Source organism: Tyto alba, unplaced genomic scaffold (genome assembly GCF_018691265.1).
Source record: "Tyto alba isolate M040663 unplaced genomic scaffold, T.alba_DEE_v4.0 Super-Scaffold_42, whole genome shotgun sequence".
In the NCBI taxonomy this organism is placed as follows: domain Eukaryota; kingdom Metazoa; phylum Chordata; class Aves; order Strigiformes; family Tytonidae; genus Tyto; species Tyto alba.
The window spans coordinates 26597206-26613988 of record NW_024881318.1 but is presented as its reverse complement, the minus strand read 5'-3'; the positions used below and the strand labels follow the sequence as shown (position 1 = coordinate 26613988).

At 35.4% G+C, this 16783-nt stretch overlaps 1 protein-coding gene and 1 long non-coding RNA gene across 2 annotated transcripts in view; both read right to left on the bottom strand.

Annotated features, from left to right (window-relative positions):
• CWC27 (CWC27 spliceosome associated cyclophilin) overlaps nt 1-16783 on the bottom strand; it is a 116891-nt gene that overhangs the window by 78741 nt on the left and 21367 nt on the right. The gene's annotated exons all lie outside the window — the stretch shown is intronic.
• LOC116965524 lies at nt 2425-4848 on the bottom strand. The gene is made up of 2 exons (XR_004409435.1): nt 4807-4848; nt 2425-3712 (listed from the first exon to the last, which is right to left on the bottom strand). It is a non-coding gene; the product is annotated as an uncharacterized LOC116965524 (long non-coding RNA).

Sequence of the window (16783 nt, the reverse complement as noted above, 5' to 3'; positions counted from 1 at the left end):
CTATTATGCTGTGGACAGTCCAGGAGACTCATGGAGTTCATCGGGATAACTTCTTAAGCCAGCTAATATACCACCCTACCAGAGGGGATGCGATACTGGAACTGTTCATCACCAACACAAGTGAGAGAGTTGGTGATGTCAAGACTGTAGGCAACCTGAGCTGCAGTGATCATTCACTGGTGGAGTTACCAGTCCTGAGGGATATGGGTCAGATTAAGAGTAAAGTTAAGACCCTGAATTTTAGGAAAGCAAACTTTCAGCTGATCAAGGAGTTAGTCAATAACACCCAGGGAAACTGCTCTCAGGGACAAGGGAGCAGAACAGAGCTGACAGATCTTTAAGAATGCCTTCCATACAGCTCAAGAGCTCTTGATCCCCAGGTGTAAGAAATCAGGAAAGGAAAGCAAGAGATTGGGCATGGATGGGTTGAGACCTGCTGGTCAAACTAATGAGCAAGAAGGAAATGCAGGAGTAGTGGAAGCAGGGACAGGTATCCTGGGAAGACTATAAGGACATTGCCCAGTTGTGTAGGGATGGGGTCATGAAGGCCATGGCATGGCTGGAGCTGAAATTGGCAAGGGATGCAAAGAATAATAAGAGCTTCTACAGGTATGTCAGCCAGAAAAGGAAAGTTAAAGAAAGTCAGTCCCACTGATGAACAAGACTGGCAAACCAGTAAGAACAGATGAGGAAAAGGCTGAGGTACTCAACAGCTTCTTTGTCTCAGTCTTCAATGGCAACCTTGCTTCCCACACCCCTTGAGCGGATGCACCTCAAGACAGGGACTGCGGGAGCAAAGTTCCTCCCGCTGTAAGGGGACAACTTGAGGAACCTGAACATACAGAAGTCTATGGCACCTGATGAGATGCACCCCAGAGTCCTGATGGAATTGGCTGATGTAGTTGCCAAGCCACTCTCTGTGATATTTGAAAAGTCATGGTAGTCAGGTGAAATCCCGTGAGTGGAAAAAGGGAGAAATTGCACCCATTTTTAAAAAAGGTAGAAAGGAAGACCCTGGGAACCAGTGACCTGTCAGCTTTACCTGTGTGCCTGGGAAGATCATGGAACAGATCCTCCTAGAAGCTGTCCTAAGGCACACAGAGGACACGGAAGTAACACGAGGCAGCCAGCATGGCTTCACCAAGGGCAAGTCCTGCCTGACCAACCTAGTGGCCTTCTTTGGTGGAGTGACTACATCAGCGGACAAGGGAAGAGCTACAGCTGCTATCTATCTGGACTTGTGTGAGGCCTTTGACATGGTCCCCCACAGCATCCTCTCTCTAAATTGGAGAGAGATGGATTTGATGGAGATGGACTGTTCAGTGGATAAGGAACTGACTGGATGGTCACATCCAGAAGGCAGTGATCAACAAATCAATGTCCAGGTGGAGACCTGTGATGAGTGGTGTCCCTCAGAGGTCCATACTGGGACCAGTACTGTTTATTATCTTCATCAGTGACATAAACAGTGGGATCGAGTGCACCCTCAGCAAGTCTGCAGATGACACCAAGCTGAGAGGTGCGGCTGACATGCCTGAGGGACGGGATGCCATCCAGAGGAACCTGGACAAACTTGAGAAGTGGGCCAATGTGAACCTCAGAAGGTTCAACAAAGCCAGATGCAAGGTCCTGCAGCTGGGCTGGGGCAACCCCTGATATCAATACAGGCTGGGGGATGAAGGGATGAAAAGTAACCCTGAGGACAAGGACTTGGGCTACTGGTGGATAAAAAACTGGACATGAGCTGACTGTGCGCTCACAGCCCAGAATGACAACTGTATCCTGGGCTGCATCAAAAGAAGTGTGGCCAGCAGGTCAAGGGAGGTGGTTCTGCCCTTCTATTCTGCTCTGGTGAGACACCACCTGGAGTACTGCACCCAGCTCTGGGGCCCCCAACATAAGAAGGACATAGACCTGTTGGAGTGGGTCCAAAGGAGGGCCACAAAAATAATCAGAGGGATGGAACACCTCTCCTATGAAAAAAGGCTGAGAGAGAAGGCTCTGGGAAGACCTTATTGCAGCCTTTCAGTACTTAAAAGGGGCTTATAAGAAAGATGGGGACATAATTTTTAGTAGGGCCTGTTGCTACAGGACAGGGGGAGTAATGGTTTTAAACTATAAGAGGGTAGATTCAGACTAGATATAAGGAAGAAATTTTTTACAGTGGGAGTGGTGAAACACTGGAACAGGTTTCCAGAGAGATGGTAGATGCCCCATCCCTGGAAACATTCAAGTTCATGTTGGACAGGGTCTGAGCAACCTGATCTAGTTGAAGACATCCCTGCTCATTGCAAGAGGGGTGGACTAGATGACCTTTAAAGGTCACCTCAAACCCAAACCATTCTATGGTAACATAACTTTTAGCAAGAACATTCTTATTTGATAAAGAATGTTACAAGAGAATCACTCAAGTAATGGAAAATAACACTTGTTAAACTTGCTTTATTTCTTAGCAACAACCCTCAATAACAGAACACTGATTTATCACATCTTCTGTGTACTTGTAGTCTTCTGAAATTTACAGTAGAATAAATAGCAAAATACTTATAACACAAAATGTTAAGAAATTCTAAATTTAGAACATTTCTAAATTTCTAAGTTCCATTTAATGGTATAAGAATTGCTTCTCTGAAACAAAGGATGATAATGCACCAGTATTCTGCGGTTATGTGCAGAATAAGCTAATCAGCTCATTCAAATTGTCTAAACAAGTTTAGCAACTGGCTCATTACAAAATGTATGAAAATTGCAAAGCATATGAGTTATATCAAATTCCAGTGCCCAAGATACTTGGATTTACTTTCAAAATTCAGAAACATTATGAATGTACATAGAACGCAAGTGTTTTCAAGATGTATTGAAGAACTCAAACTATTTAACTAGCTGAGAAACACACTAGAATTAAAAGATAGTTTAAGTATATAAATAGCAGGAAGCATCAACATAATTACTCATCTACAATAACTTTACTGAAAGTTCAATCCCCCAAATAGAATTATGTGATAAAAGACAGCACAATGACAGGCACCTGAGACAGCTGAGGACTCAAACTCTATGACATGGAAGGGACATCTAAATACTGTAGATATAGATATATTTTCTCTGGCTACTTATGAATTTTTAAATTACACTCTGACTTCAAGAACAAAGTTGTAAAGAATTTTTCATTACAGAACACAAACCCACAAATTAATATATTCTGTAAAAAAAACTGTGATCTTAATTTAACTAAGCAATTGCCTTAAAGGAAAAGAGCCATGGACTGTTCTCTCAAGTTATCTCAACGTTCTCACTTTGAGAAGCTCATCTCATGAGCTGAAAAGTGACGATTTGAATTTAACAAGCACAACAGGCTGACAAACTAAGATTACATCTAACAATGTTTCTCAGTGTATCAGGCTCTTTCCCGCTCCTGCTGACCTTGCAACACATGGTTCAGAGACTACTGGATTAGAGCTGATAACAAGTGACAGGTGCAGCCAATTAACCAAAGCAATGACGTAACTGTGACTTCCAATCTTGAAACATGAGGCTAGTTCAGCAAATGATGCTTTTTCATCAATGAGCTCAGTATGGCTGCTTATCAGGCAAACTTAAGAGTTTAACTTCAAAAGGTCTGTACTGCTGATACCCTTCTCATTAAAAAGTGATTTTGCTGTGAAGTTATCCAACTGTGACTATGGTATGCTTTGCTGTTCTCCAACTTGGGAAGCTGTCAAACAATGTGCATTAATCTTTTTACTGAGAGGATCACAAATTTTTAAGTACACAATGATTCAAAATGAGAATTAATTAAAACAGCAATAAGAATTGTGTGTCAGTTTAAATCTCTCAAAAAAGGATACAAGAAACCAAGCAGTTGTAATATAGCCAAGCAATAAGTGTGAACAAAATATTTTGATATAGCAATTATGAATATATTGTTTCTTCAACTTCCATTCTTCATGATGCTCCAAAACATTTTTAGAAATAGTTCAAAACTAAATCAATCCATAATCTCAACAGTGCTTTTCTAATGTTAGTTACCACATAATCTATACTGATTAAAATTTTCCTGGGTTTCTCTTTTCTGTTAGAATTTGAGGAAGAATGTGTAGGAAAGCATTAAATGTCTGCTCACCTGAGGAGGTATTCCATTATCAAACTGGCCTGTCCAGATCTTTACTGTTCCACATTCTAACCTCTGTCTTAAGTCTTTTTAATGGACAAGTATATACTAAACTGTAACTTCTTTGAGACTGATACTTATCTTATTTATCCATTATTTTTCACATTAAAAAAAAAAAGAATATTGCCATATAAAGTGCCTAGGTAGCAGCTACCAGAATTTCTGGACCAGGTACAACCCTGCAGGTTAACTGTAGACTACAAATGCATCACTATCACACATCTAACAAACTGCATACTAAAAAAGCAAGTAGTTCCATAAACTACGTATAATAATAAGACCTCATACCAGTCAATGGATGTCAACTTGGAACAACCAAGTGGTACAATCAGTTCAGTAAAGAGAGATAGTGTTTTGGGATCTCCCTCAAATTCACAGTAGCGGCAAGTGGAGGTATGTACCCTTCGTGTCCAGGCTTAGGAAAAGACCTGCCACAAAACCCACCCCTTTGTATCACACAGATGCAACGGAAGACCATACAAACACTCAACAGTGAGTGAGCTGGGGGCATCATATGGCTTACGAGTCCAGCCCAGCAACAGCCACTGTTGACCCAAGAACCATATGAATCCAGCAACAGATTACAAAGCATCTAGCCAGATATACATGTGTGAAGACAGCAGGCTGACAAGCCTCACCTGTAATAGTCATCTCCAGAGGCAGAAGAAGTCTGAAAAGGGAAAAGAATGCTTTAACAAGACATAAAACCAGACACAAACTCTAACACTAATTGGCGCTTTCTCAGACCAGGTCTATCATCCCTCCCTTGTGCTCCAAGCACACAAACTTGGTACAAAGACAGCTAACTTCATGGTTACCAACTAAGGTACAACATGATCTACCAGTCTAACTCAGAATCAGATATACTGGACTTAAGATGGTTCCCAATGAGAGACTTGCGTATCTTGGTATTATATAACCCAGTGTTCTGGGAGGGCTTGTCATGGTTTTTGTTTGTGAGGTTTTTTTGTTTTGTTTTGTTGTTTTGCCTTTTTTTTTTTGGCATAGTAGCATGCTACGTTATTATCTTCTGTCCATTTTCATGATCTCTATCTATCTGATGCTTCAAAGCAACTCCTCTATTTTACTGGAAATTGAAGAGGCAGTGTCACTAATTTTCTGAGCTCTGGGACTTGAGAAGACTAGAAAACATACCATAAGGAAAGAAGCTAATGATAAGAGGCAAATGAAAACTCACAGGCTAGATCCAGATCTGAAATTCTGTACTTTGTACTGCTATTCCTACTGTAACTAATAGTACCATCTGTTTTACCACAGTTCTTACTTCATTTGAGGTGCTCTAATATTCTAGTATTCCTGAGAGTAACAATTTGACTGGATAGCCATCCTGTAGCATTAGTCCAGTCCTTTAAAGTCAGTCTCTACAAAATGCTACCCTCTATAGAAGATGGCAATACCTGGTCTAGTTATTAGTAAAGGTAGCTTGGGACAAAGACCATTTTATCATGGTATTCTCCAGAAAAACAAGAAGAAACTACATGAATTCACCAAATCAGTTTTCTGACAGGTGTTCATTCACAGAGATCTATTTTCAACTTTTAACATACTAGAACACAAAAGAAACAGTATTTTTCTAATATTTTTTTTAAAAAAGATGACCTAAACATATGATATTTGGCCTTAATTTTATCATCATCTTTAATTTTATATTCAAGGTCCAGGGAAATAAAAAGAATAAACAGCTGTACAGAGAAAAGAGTGAAGCTGGTTATTTGTAATTTGCTGCCAAATGCCTGAATAAAAAAATGTTACCAAACAGGACTTTTTTTTTTTTTTTTCTTAACTTGATCTCAGATATTATTTTAACATGCTAAAAATACTTTTAAATAGAAAATTGATCATTAAAAAAATCACTGTCCTTTTGTTTATGACAACAGATACAGCTACAGTTATGCAGACGTACATCTTTGAGCACATATAGAAAAAAACTACATTTCTGAAACACAGAAAAGAACTAACAATGTAGGAAAAAAATGATTCAATAGCTCTTTCCATTCTCTGGGAAATCCAGATAAGATGTCTGAAGATGATTTATTTTTCTGTCTCCCTGAGTTACTCCAAAATACAAAGAACATCTATTAGAAATTAAGCAGTACAAAAAAAAAAGCAACAGGGCCATGCAATTTGCATCCGAGTGCTTTTAAAACTATGTTTAAAGAGAATTCTGAGCCATAGGACATGTTGGTTCTGAATATTACAGGAAAGAAATTCTAGAGAGGTAGGGGTAAGGAAGAAGCAGGGGAAACCATGATGTTGTATTACTATTTATAAAGAGAAATATAACTCAAATAATTATAAGCTTGACATTAATAAACTATTCTTGAGCAAAAAATAACAGAATCATTAACTTAGAACCATGAAAAAATTACTTTATTTCTACTACTTGTGGACATAGAGAGAGATTGTCAAAATACCTTGTATGAGGGAAGGAAACAGAGCATAATTTCTGATCAAGTTCATACATGACAAAGACTAGGGAAACAGTAAAATGCCACAAAAGAAAGGTTAACATTTAATCTACTTAATTTATCAAACGAAGTTCAGGGGTGATTTGGTCACAATTTAAAAATGAAGATGAATGCACCAAGAGAAGGCCAGCAGACCAGTGAAAAAGAATCTAACAGCTCTAAGATGAGACAAAAAGGCAGAATAATAAGAAGCAGCACCATCTTTATTTTTTTTAACAAGAAAGACACTTACCAAAGAAAATTTTAGCAAAGTATATTTCAGCATAAATTTCTACATTAAAATGGGACTTTTTTCCACCAGAAGATGAGTGGGACAAAAGAATTTAAGAGAGCCTTGTGTTCTCTATTAACTAAAACACTGTATTAAATGATCATAGCAGTCTTTTCTGCTGTATCCTCTCAAAGTCCAGGCTTTTTGGATGTTTTCCATTTTCATTAGATAAACAGCTTCTTCTCATTAGAAGCATATATACCCTTATAAGGACTCAAGTTGGATTTTCTTTATTCCTGCTCACACAAATCCTATTCAGAATCTTGATGAATACATATTGGATCTTTTTGCAGAAATAATCAATGCAAATGTTTGTGATGGTAATTTTTAGGAAACACATTTCTGATAAAACATTTAAACTAGTTTCCTAATAATTATAAGCATGAAAAACTACTATGTTGTCCACTGCTAAATGTACTTCAAAGTAAAGATATTATTATTACTAGTTCTTAACTACATATATGAGGGTTTAAATTGTTCATGTGAAAAGAAAAACACCGTGTCATATAACCCCACTCACCTTTTATAAAAACAAACAAACAAAAAACCCCAAACAAAACTAAATTCTGTAACTTGAATCTCTTTTTGAGGGATTTTGAAGAAGCAGCACAGAAATATTTAACATGATTGGGAAAAAATCTATCAACCAGTAAGAAAACATCAACCAAACATGGACTGAAATTGTAGCTGTTACAATTTACAACAAAAATTACATGGTTTATGGGAGAAACAGAATACACACATTGCTTCAACTTCCATAGAATCTGTTATATAATTTCAAGTAAAAGCACAACTATAGGCTTCTCTTTCTGAGAGTTCACAAATGTGAGGAAACACTGAACAGTACTATTATCATGCAAGAAATCTGAAAGAACAACTAAAGCACTTTTGCAAGACTGGATTTGTAAAGTTCACTGCAGAACTTTGTCCAGGAATGATAACCTGTAAACATGGTTCACCATGATCCATTCAGGAATACTTGAGATGGTGATAAAGATTATGACCAAAAGAACAGTGGTTGTTTTGTTTTTGTTTTTTTTTTTTTTTTTTAATATTAACCATTGAGAATATTTAAAAATTTCTTCAAATATTCTATGCCCACATTCAGAAGAAATAAGAGAAAAATAAAAAACTAAGAAGGTAAATTATCTGGATACAAATGTATTCATGAGAATGAAACTTATTTTTATGTCAGAAATTAAATTATTATTGTACTTAAGGAGTAAATACTCTGCACTAAAATTCAACTCTAATTTAATAACAGACTGTCAGCAGCAATCGGCCCCTCCAGATAATGTAAGCTGCTGTGAGGTACAGCTAGCAAAAAAAAACAAACCTGAAAATGAAAAATTTACAAAGGAAATGGGAATGTAAAGTGATCTTCAGAAGGCCCAATGGTTAAAGCTAAGTGACAGTGGAATGAAAACAGAGTAGAAGCCTAACAACAATAGGGAAAGTACTAAAAATTAGTTGATTAAAATTCAGCTAGTGGCAAAGAATCAGAAAAATACATTACTGTGCATATACAGCAGTAAAGAAAATGTCAGCCTGGAAAAGGTGCTGTACAGTGGCTTACTTTGGAAAGGCTGCTTATATACCTGTGGAATAAGAACACAGGAAAGGAGAAGAGTGCTTTCAGCAAAAAACTCCAAACCAACAAACATAAAAGATCCAAAAGAAAAAGTCCCTATAGTGCATAGCTCTCAGAGAAAGACAGCTGAGATTCCCTGTTGGCTAAAGTGGAATAAAAAAGAAATGTTGAGTACCAGCGTTGATTTATATAGGAATTTACATCAAGCTCATCACTAAGCTAACACTATAATGTTCATGATGCTTTGACTAGAAGTTCAATATTTCAGGCTGAAGAGAAGAAGTTAGAAAGGCAAAAATTTTTTAAGATTCTTCCCCGAAAAACATGATGGAAAATCTATTATTCCACTGGACAGCAAAAAAGATAGGTGGACTTGCAGAGAACTCAGTGAAGACCATACTCAAAAAGTTACCAGCATATTAAGCATTATAAAACAGATGGAGAATAATATGAAATATGGCTTACCTAAAACAGGGTAGTAGCTACAATCTTGGAGGTAAAAAAAAAAAAAAAAAAAGTAGTAATAAATTTAGTAAGTTTTCTTTACCATCTGAAAGATATCCAAATCAAATCTACTCAGCTGACAAAGTTTGTAATTTATTTTGTTTTATTATTACCAAACTACCATTATTAACTACTAACTATCAAAAACTTAACTTTTTAGGCAAGAATCAAATTTCACTTCTTTTTATTCAAGAAACATTATTAATTATAAATATTCCACACCCAGAACCTGATAACCAACATGACTTGTCCTACGCTGTAATAAAAGTAACTATTACTTACTTGGCTTTCTAGTAAGGCATGTAAAATAATAAAAATAGTGAAGTATACTATGATATGACTGTTTAGAGACAAACAGCAGATATGATGAATAAAGAAAATGTTTGAACATACTGTTGTCATCTTTTACTGCAGTACCACTTTAAAGTGTACTGCTTATATTTACAAAAAGTGTATTCTATAATAGAAACGAAAACCTCACAATGTCACTTCCCATGCTACTCAACTCTGTTGAAACAAAGAAAGGAAACAGCATGAACATTTAGCAATCAAAAAGTACATGGCTATACCACTGTTAAATCCATCTTACCATGTTATAAAAAAAAAAAACACCACCAAAAAAAAAAAAAAATCACATTTGCAGCTAAACAACTGAGAATACTCCAGACCTTTGAAATGATCTCTTGCTCACAATACAGTGCTAACAATTCACTGTATAAGAACGATTACACATTCTCACCTTCCATCATGCTAACTGCATTTTCACGGGTCATCTACTCATCCTTTTTTACAGGTGACTAGACAAACGCACACACAAACTTCACATAAAAATACACGGACTCTTGCCGAGTAACAGCAGGATGAAATATACCACAGTAACAATCTAGTCTTTGTCCCAGGCTAACACTATACCTATTAACATGCTTTGATGCTTAGCCAAGAAAAATCTCAGTGCTGGGATTCTGGGTTTTGTGTCCAAACAATCTGGGTTTGTGTTTAATAAAGTATAGTCTCTGCTTTTAAGTTACTGCCAATCATTAACTCTATAAATAGTATGTCTGGGATTATTTTCTTCTTTAGAATTAACATTAATAAGGTAAAGAATAGAGAAAAATTTACATATTTTGAAAATAATAAATTGTGCAATCCTTAGCACTAAGGAAATGGTCTTATTGAGAAAAATAAAGTATTTCTAAAACCAATTCTGAAGTAATCTTTCTTTCCTGTATGTCAGTTATACATGTCTGAAATACTGAATTTCTTGAACAAAATCTAAAAATGCAAACAACACACACTAGCTTCTTAAATTTATGGATAACTTAAGGATTCATTTTTACCAAAGGAAAAGATCATTATTTTCATTTTCTGAGATAACTCAACAGAAAATCTCATCAGTCAAAAAGTAACTGATCAACAGTTTGAAAAAAGAATAGATAAAATTTAAAATATTACACTTAGGTAAGTCAAATATTATTGCTTTCCTTAAAGAAAATTAGTCAGTGATCCCTGACGCACCGAGAAAAAGTATGTAAAGCAGAAGAAAATATCAATTAAGTGTACTTTAAAAGCATTAGTACTGTGATATTACTTGATAATAAAAATCATAATAACCAAAAGACTTGATAAAACCTACAAGTATTAAAACAAAAGTACCATTCAAAGTTCTAGTCCCAGCAAGATGCCGTACCCATTTCTCTCCAAGATAGATGTCTGTATCTTTTATGCAGTGTGCTGTGGGCAGAAGGTCATGCACACTTTCCACAGCACTAAAACTTGCTTAAAAGTCTCATCTTTGACAGTTTACTTCTGGCCCTGGCTTTGTAGCTGAGTTTTAAAAATTTTATTTACTGAGATTGTATGAAGAATATATTTTACAAGGAATGCCATAAGCAACTGTAACACTAATCCAGTTAAAAATAGCAAGAAAAGGTGGCCAAGGGGACAGGAAAGAAGGTAAAATCTTGAGACAGCCTTATGAAAAAAACAAAACAAAACAAAACACAAAACAACAAACTAAAACTTAATCCCAATGGTAAAGACTTTTTCTGTCATTTTAGCCAAAACACTCCTTCCTCTCCTGTATCCTGCATACCATACAACAATTGTTAAATTCCAGTCCAAAGGAATTTCAGTGGTTCTCAGACTTATTTCTATGACCTTTTACTTATAATAATAATTTCAATGGAATCGCTGACTCATGTAAATATTTGTAGAAGTGAGCATTTTCCACATGACTGTGGATAAATGGCAAATTATAAATTAGCACTTCAGTTTCAAATACATACTGAATTTACATGACATGAAAAGTCTCTCAAAGTATACAAGCACACACAAATTAATGTGGAAGCCTATCAAAACACACATTTGACATGTAGGTAGGTATGACTGTAAGATATTATATGCCCTGTGGGTGAGTCTGTGTATGGCATCATTATAAAGTTAGGATATCAATACCAAATCAAAATATTCAGAAACCATTTCCCTTATTTCAGACACTCTTGAAATATATAGGACTAAATCTCTTTCTTTTTCCTCTTGTATCTAAAGTGAACTTCTGTGTATGTGATTTTCTAGTTTAACATTAGTCATAGTCAGGATCAGGCAAGGCACCATAAAAATATAAATCAGATCCCCAGAAAAAGAATGTTAGATAAAGACACCTTCATAAAAAGACAAGGGAACAAAAAAAAAAAAAAAAAAAAGGTTTAGTTTATAAATTACAAAGATGTGAAAGTTTGTATGTTTATACTTTTTAAAAGGCAGAAGCTTAAAACAGCTACTACATCAATCAGACACACACTCAACCAAACTGGAATTTAAAAGAATTAATTATTTCAAGCACTAATTTAAAAGAATACATCAAAAGAAGTTTCTATTTCAGATTTCTTCATGAAAATCACATCGATTTAGCTTACACTAACATCATTCACACTGTTTTTTCCTGTTTTTTTGATACCTGGACAATGAATTCCTTCCAATTTCTGTCTGTGCTTTTTCTCAACACCACAGGCAAAAAGAAAAAAAAAAAAAAAGAAAAAAGAAGCTTTCCCTTTCCTGTCAAGTAGCTCCAGTTCACCCACATCTGCTTACCGTAGCTGTGACAATAAAGCACAACAGACATGTTCTCTCAGGTAACATAGACTTAAAAGTATTTAGGATTCAGGAGAGCTCCACCTGCAAACCACAGGAGGTATGCATAAATCAGAACCACTACAATGCACTTTCAGTGTCAACTAGGTATTGTGCTGTATGAAAATATTTCAGACCATTATTTTATTTACAGAATTTATGTCATAATCTTTAAATTCTTTAAAGGTAGTGCCCTACTTAAAGCATGTCATAACTCTGAGTCTGAGCTGAGTTTGGCATGTGTGGCAAGGACTGTATGTAGAAGCATCTACACTTACGGATTTAAACCAGGGAAAAGTGTATATCTTGACATGCATTCTTATGCTGTAAAGTCAATTAATAACGGAATAACTTTATCCTTCCCTTACAGCTAATACTCCAAACTCTTTACCTCTTTATTTGCAGTGAGTTTTGTCCAGATTACTGCAAGTTGCTCCTCTAGTGAAAGAACACTGTTTTCATGTATACTGAAAATATTGAGGTAGGTACTACCTGCATAATATAGAAATTGTATCTCCCATGTCCTTGCCAAGTCTTTGCAGCCAAGTTCACATGCTTGAATTAATACCTTCTCAAGAATTCATATGGTGAACAAGCAAAATTAAATAATTCAGCTAGTGTTCATGATGTACTATATCTAAGGCAAATGACTAACCTAATGAAATTCTGGCTGGACACAGGTAGATCAAGATACAGAAAAACAGGAAGACTGAAAAATGGCCATACTGCTCTGTATGTATATCAGAGTATTTCATATGCCTAGTACTTTTCATCAGAGAGATACTGCTTCTCCAAAGACCTTTTCAAATAACAATTCAAGCCAAGAGTGAAAGAACAGAAATAGAAATACAAATCTATTAACTACTGAAGAAAAGCCAGTATAACATTTAGAATAGACCTAAGTATGTTTAGTGTAATAAAAGCCACTAAAGGTTAGGATTTAAGAAAAACATGTTGATATTCTGCATTGAAACCAGATAGTAGTAAAGATCTGCTGCTTACATACTCCCTTGAAATTCAGCACTGTATGAGCTTTTGCACTTTTCTGGAAATATTGGTTAGAATTTTATGGATTATGAAATAGGTATTGCATCCTAATTGAGAAAAGCTGCAAGGCAATTCTGAAGAGCAAAATAACTTACTTGGGAAGTTTATAGGCTCTGTTTTCCAGACAGTAATTTAAGACCTTTCTGTCAGCATATTATAGGACAAAACTGCATAAAAGCAGGTGAGACTACAGAAGATAACATGTAACTTTTGACCTCTAATAGCAAAAATTTCAGTATACATGATTCTTCCATAACACTTTCCAGTCTCTTGCAAGCCACAAGAGCTATAATCACAAGAATGTATAGGTGGCCTCTCAGTATCTATATTCCACTCTTACATATTAAAATATTTTATATATTAGACTTATTTATACATATTTTAGTATACAACATATAGTACTGTAACAAATGGAGCTCTGTAAATGCTGATGGTAAACCCTAGCTAAGTACCAAGCAAAATTTCCAAAATGTTATGCTGATTACACTATACCTAAAAAATCAGAAATCAGAGGGCAGGGTGGGGAATGCCAGAGTGTGCTCAGTGGAACTTTTACGTTTAACAGAGTTTTGAAAAGCACAGCAGAGTATCTTAACACAATGAAGCACTGAAGAACAAATCAGAAGTATTCAGAAGGGAAGTTGGGGTTTTCTTTGTCATAAAATATTTTTTTTACCCACTCTGGGAAAAGATTACAGATCTCTAGTTACCATCCTATTTGAAATACTGGCTACACAGAGCACAACGATGTTAAATGAAAAGTGTTGTAACTCTATAGCTACCATCTTATGGCAGTATATTACACAGAAACACATCTAACTTTGTCATGTGTTATGCAATCATTACCCACTCTGTTTTCAGATCAGGAGAATGTACTTTGAATACACTCCTGTATCTAGCATAGCGGAGATAGAAGAAAGTCTAATTTCATGTGACCATTCACTTAGCAATTGTTCTATTTCAGTACGGAATTAAATAACTACTTTTGAAATTTCGATTTTGCAATTTGCAAGAAACTGGAATTTCTCAATCTAATCTATTAAATTGTTTAAAATACCTTTAGACACTTACTTTCAGGTGGAGCACAAAATGGCCCACTTCACGGAAGTTAAAATTAAAGAAACATAAGCTGTTTTGCTGGTTTATAATTATTGATTTCTCCTAGTTTTAAAAAAATAATCATACAAATGAGGCACAATAATCACAAAGCAAACATGGTTTTTTTGAAGTATATGAATTAATGACTCCTAATAAAATACAAATGCTTACAATTAAGCTTCCACTGTCAGATGAAACACAAGCATTACTCATTAACACTTACAAATATGTAAGAATTCAAAATTTCTAAGAAAATTAAATTCAAAATGTAGGCAGCATAGTAACAAAGATCTGAAGGTACCATAATATGAAAAATTACAAGAGCAGAAAAGACTGCACGTGTCAAAGCAATCTCATGCAATAATCTTTTGCAGTAGTACAGTATATCTAGTGATAGATGCTTGGTTCCACTCAACAGGTTTGTTTTGGTTTGTTTTGCTTGTTTGTTGGTTGGTTGGTTTGTTTGGTTTTTTTAGTCTTTTAACACCTAACATGTTTTCCATTATTCTAAAACATGTCATGTCATGGACTTCAGCAAAGACTTTTGGATCCAAAGTTAAACTGTCACAATAAAAGGGCAATAGGTTTGTCTCTATTAATGAGCTGCAGCTAAAGCTATTAGTTTCATCACATATCCAAAAATGAAAACTAATCTGTTTACATGTGCTCAACAGTTAAGTGAATTTTACCTTGATTTCATTGGCAATGTCTCTTTAAAAAAAAAAAAAATCTGATAGTGGATTACATACACACAAAAAAAGTACTTCTTGAATCAAGCTGGAATACAATAATTCAATAAAACTTTCCCACAGAGAAAGCATACCAGTCAAAACCAAAAATGTTTCAGATTATCATATCAATTCTGACATAATGCTATCAGAGAGTTTCTTAGTAGAATTTAACACAAGTTCCTGACTAGTAGCCAGCTTGGCTAATTTTAGAGTCAACACAAATAATCCCTCTTATATGACACCAGAAAATCTTGCTTCCCAGTACTTTCAAGTAAGGAAGTACTTACAAAAAAAAAAAAAAATCAGGAACACAAACCAGGCTGAAAGTATTCCTTAAGTAAGAATTAGGTTACAAAGTTACTGCTTAAAATAGTTGCCAGTGAGATATTAACAACTGACGGGAAATACATCCATTCCCTCCAGCGAACTCAGTACTAAATCCACTACTAGTGAATCACACAAACTGTCACAGTAGCAAATTCTCCTGTCCGGATTGCTGAGCAACGTGATTTGCTAAATGGCACAAAAACCGAAGACAACTAATAACCAAAATCTAGGAAGTAAAAAACAGCGTAAGTGTACAAAATGAGAAACTAGTTCTTGGAAAGCCCTTGCAACATAAGCAATCTCAGTGAAATATCAGTATGAAGGGCTGATATGGGCACTGTATGAATAAACATGGTGGTGGAAGCAAGAAAAAAAAAGTTGTTGCTCTCTGTATACAGTGCTAGTAAGGCTAATACAAGATTACTTATCAAAGCTTTTTATAGAACACTGAAAAATTGGAGTAGGAACAAGAGAAGCCATAACGTGATTGGAGGACTGGAAAAAACATCTTACTGTGAAAGACTGAAAGACCTAAATAGGTATATCTTATCAAAAAGACAGAAAGGACTCACTAAGAATTTAAATAGTTCAAGTAAGAGAAAATACAGCATACTGTAGTGAACCTCAGAAAAAGGCACAGCAAAAAATTTAATTGGTTACAAGCCGAACCCAGAAAATTTAAAATGTAAAACTGTATGAGGTATTTATAGGAGTAAGGTATCTAAATACTGGAATATATTACACTCACTGACCAAACGCGGACCAAACTACACTCTCTTGTTATCTACAAAATATGCTTGAATGCCTTTCCTGTTCAGCTGTAGCCCAACAGTGAGCTCAATACAGGGGTAACAGGCAGTAAATTATGGCATGAGCTACACAGTTTATCTAATGATCTCCTTTGGCTTAAAACACTATTAACAGAATACATGAATTTGCTATAGGAAAACAGCAGTAGAGAAGCTTGAAGTCAGTTGCAAAGGTTGTACTCAAGAAATCAAACGTCAGTCTTAGTAACAATTTGTATTTTCTGATGCCAAACTGAAAAGCAATGAGACAAGCTGTATTGTTAGACAAGGCCTGATAGTAACAGCTATGGTTTAAGAAAATGCTAGTAGGATTAGAAATACAGTTAATAATTTGGAAATAGTAATTATTGTGAAAAAAGAATACCACAGATCTGTACAGAAATAAACTTTATAATCCAAAGTGAATAAGTAGCTCTAAGTACATGGTATTCACATCACATTGTTGCTACTTACAAAACAACATTCACAGGAATGTATAGAAGTAGCTTCCAGAACACAAGATGAGATACTGGATTAAGTTTAAATAAGTAGAAGAATAAATAAAATACCTAAATATATAGACATGTAACAAAAAAAAAAAGCAACTTAAGAGCTGCTGGACTTGTTATTCCAGACCTCA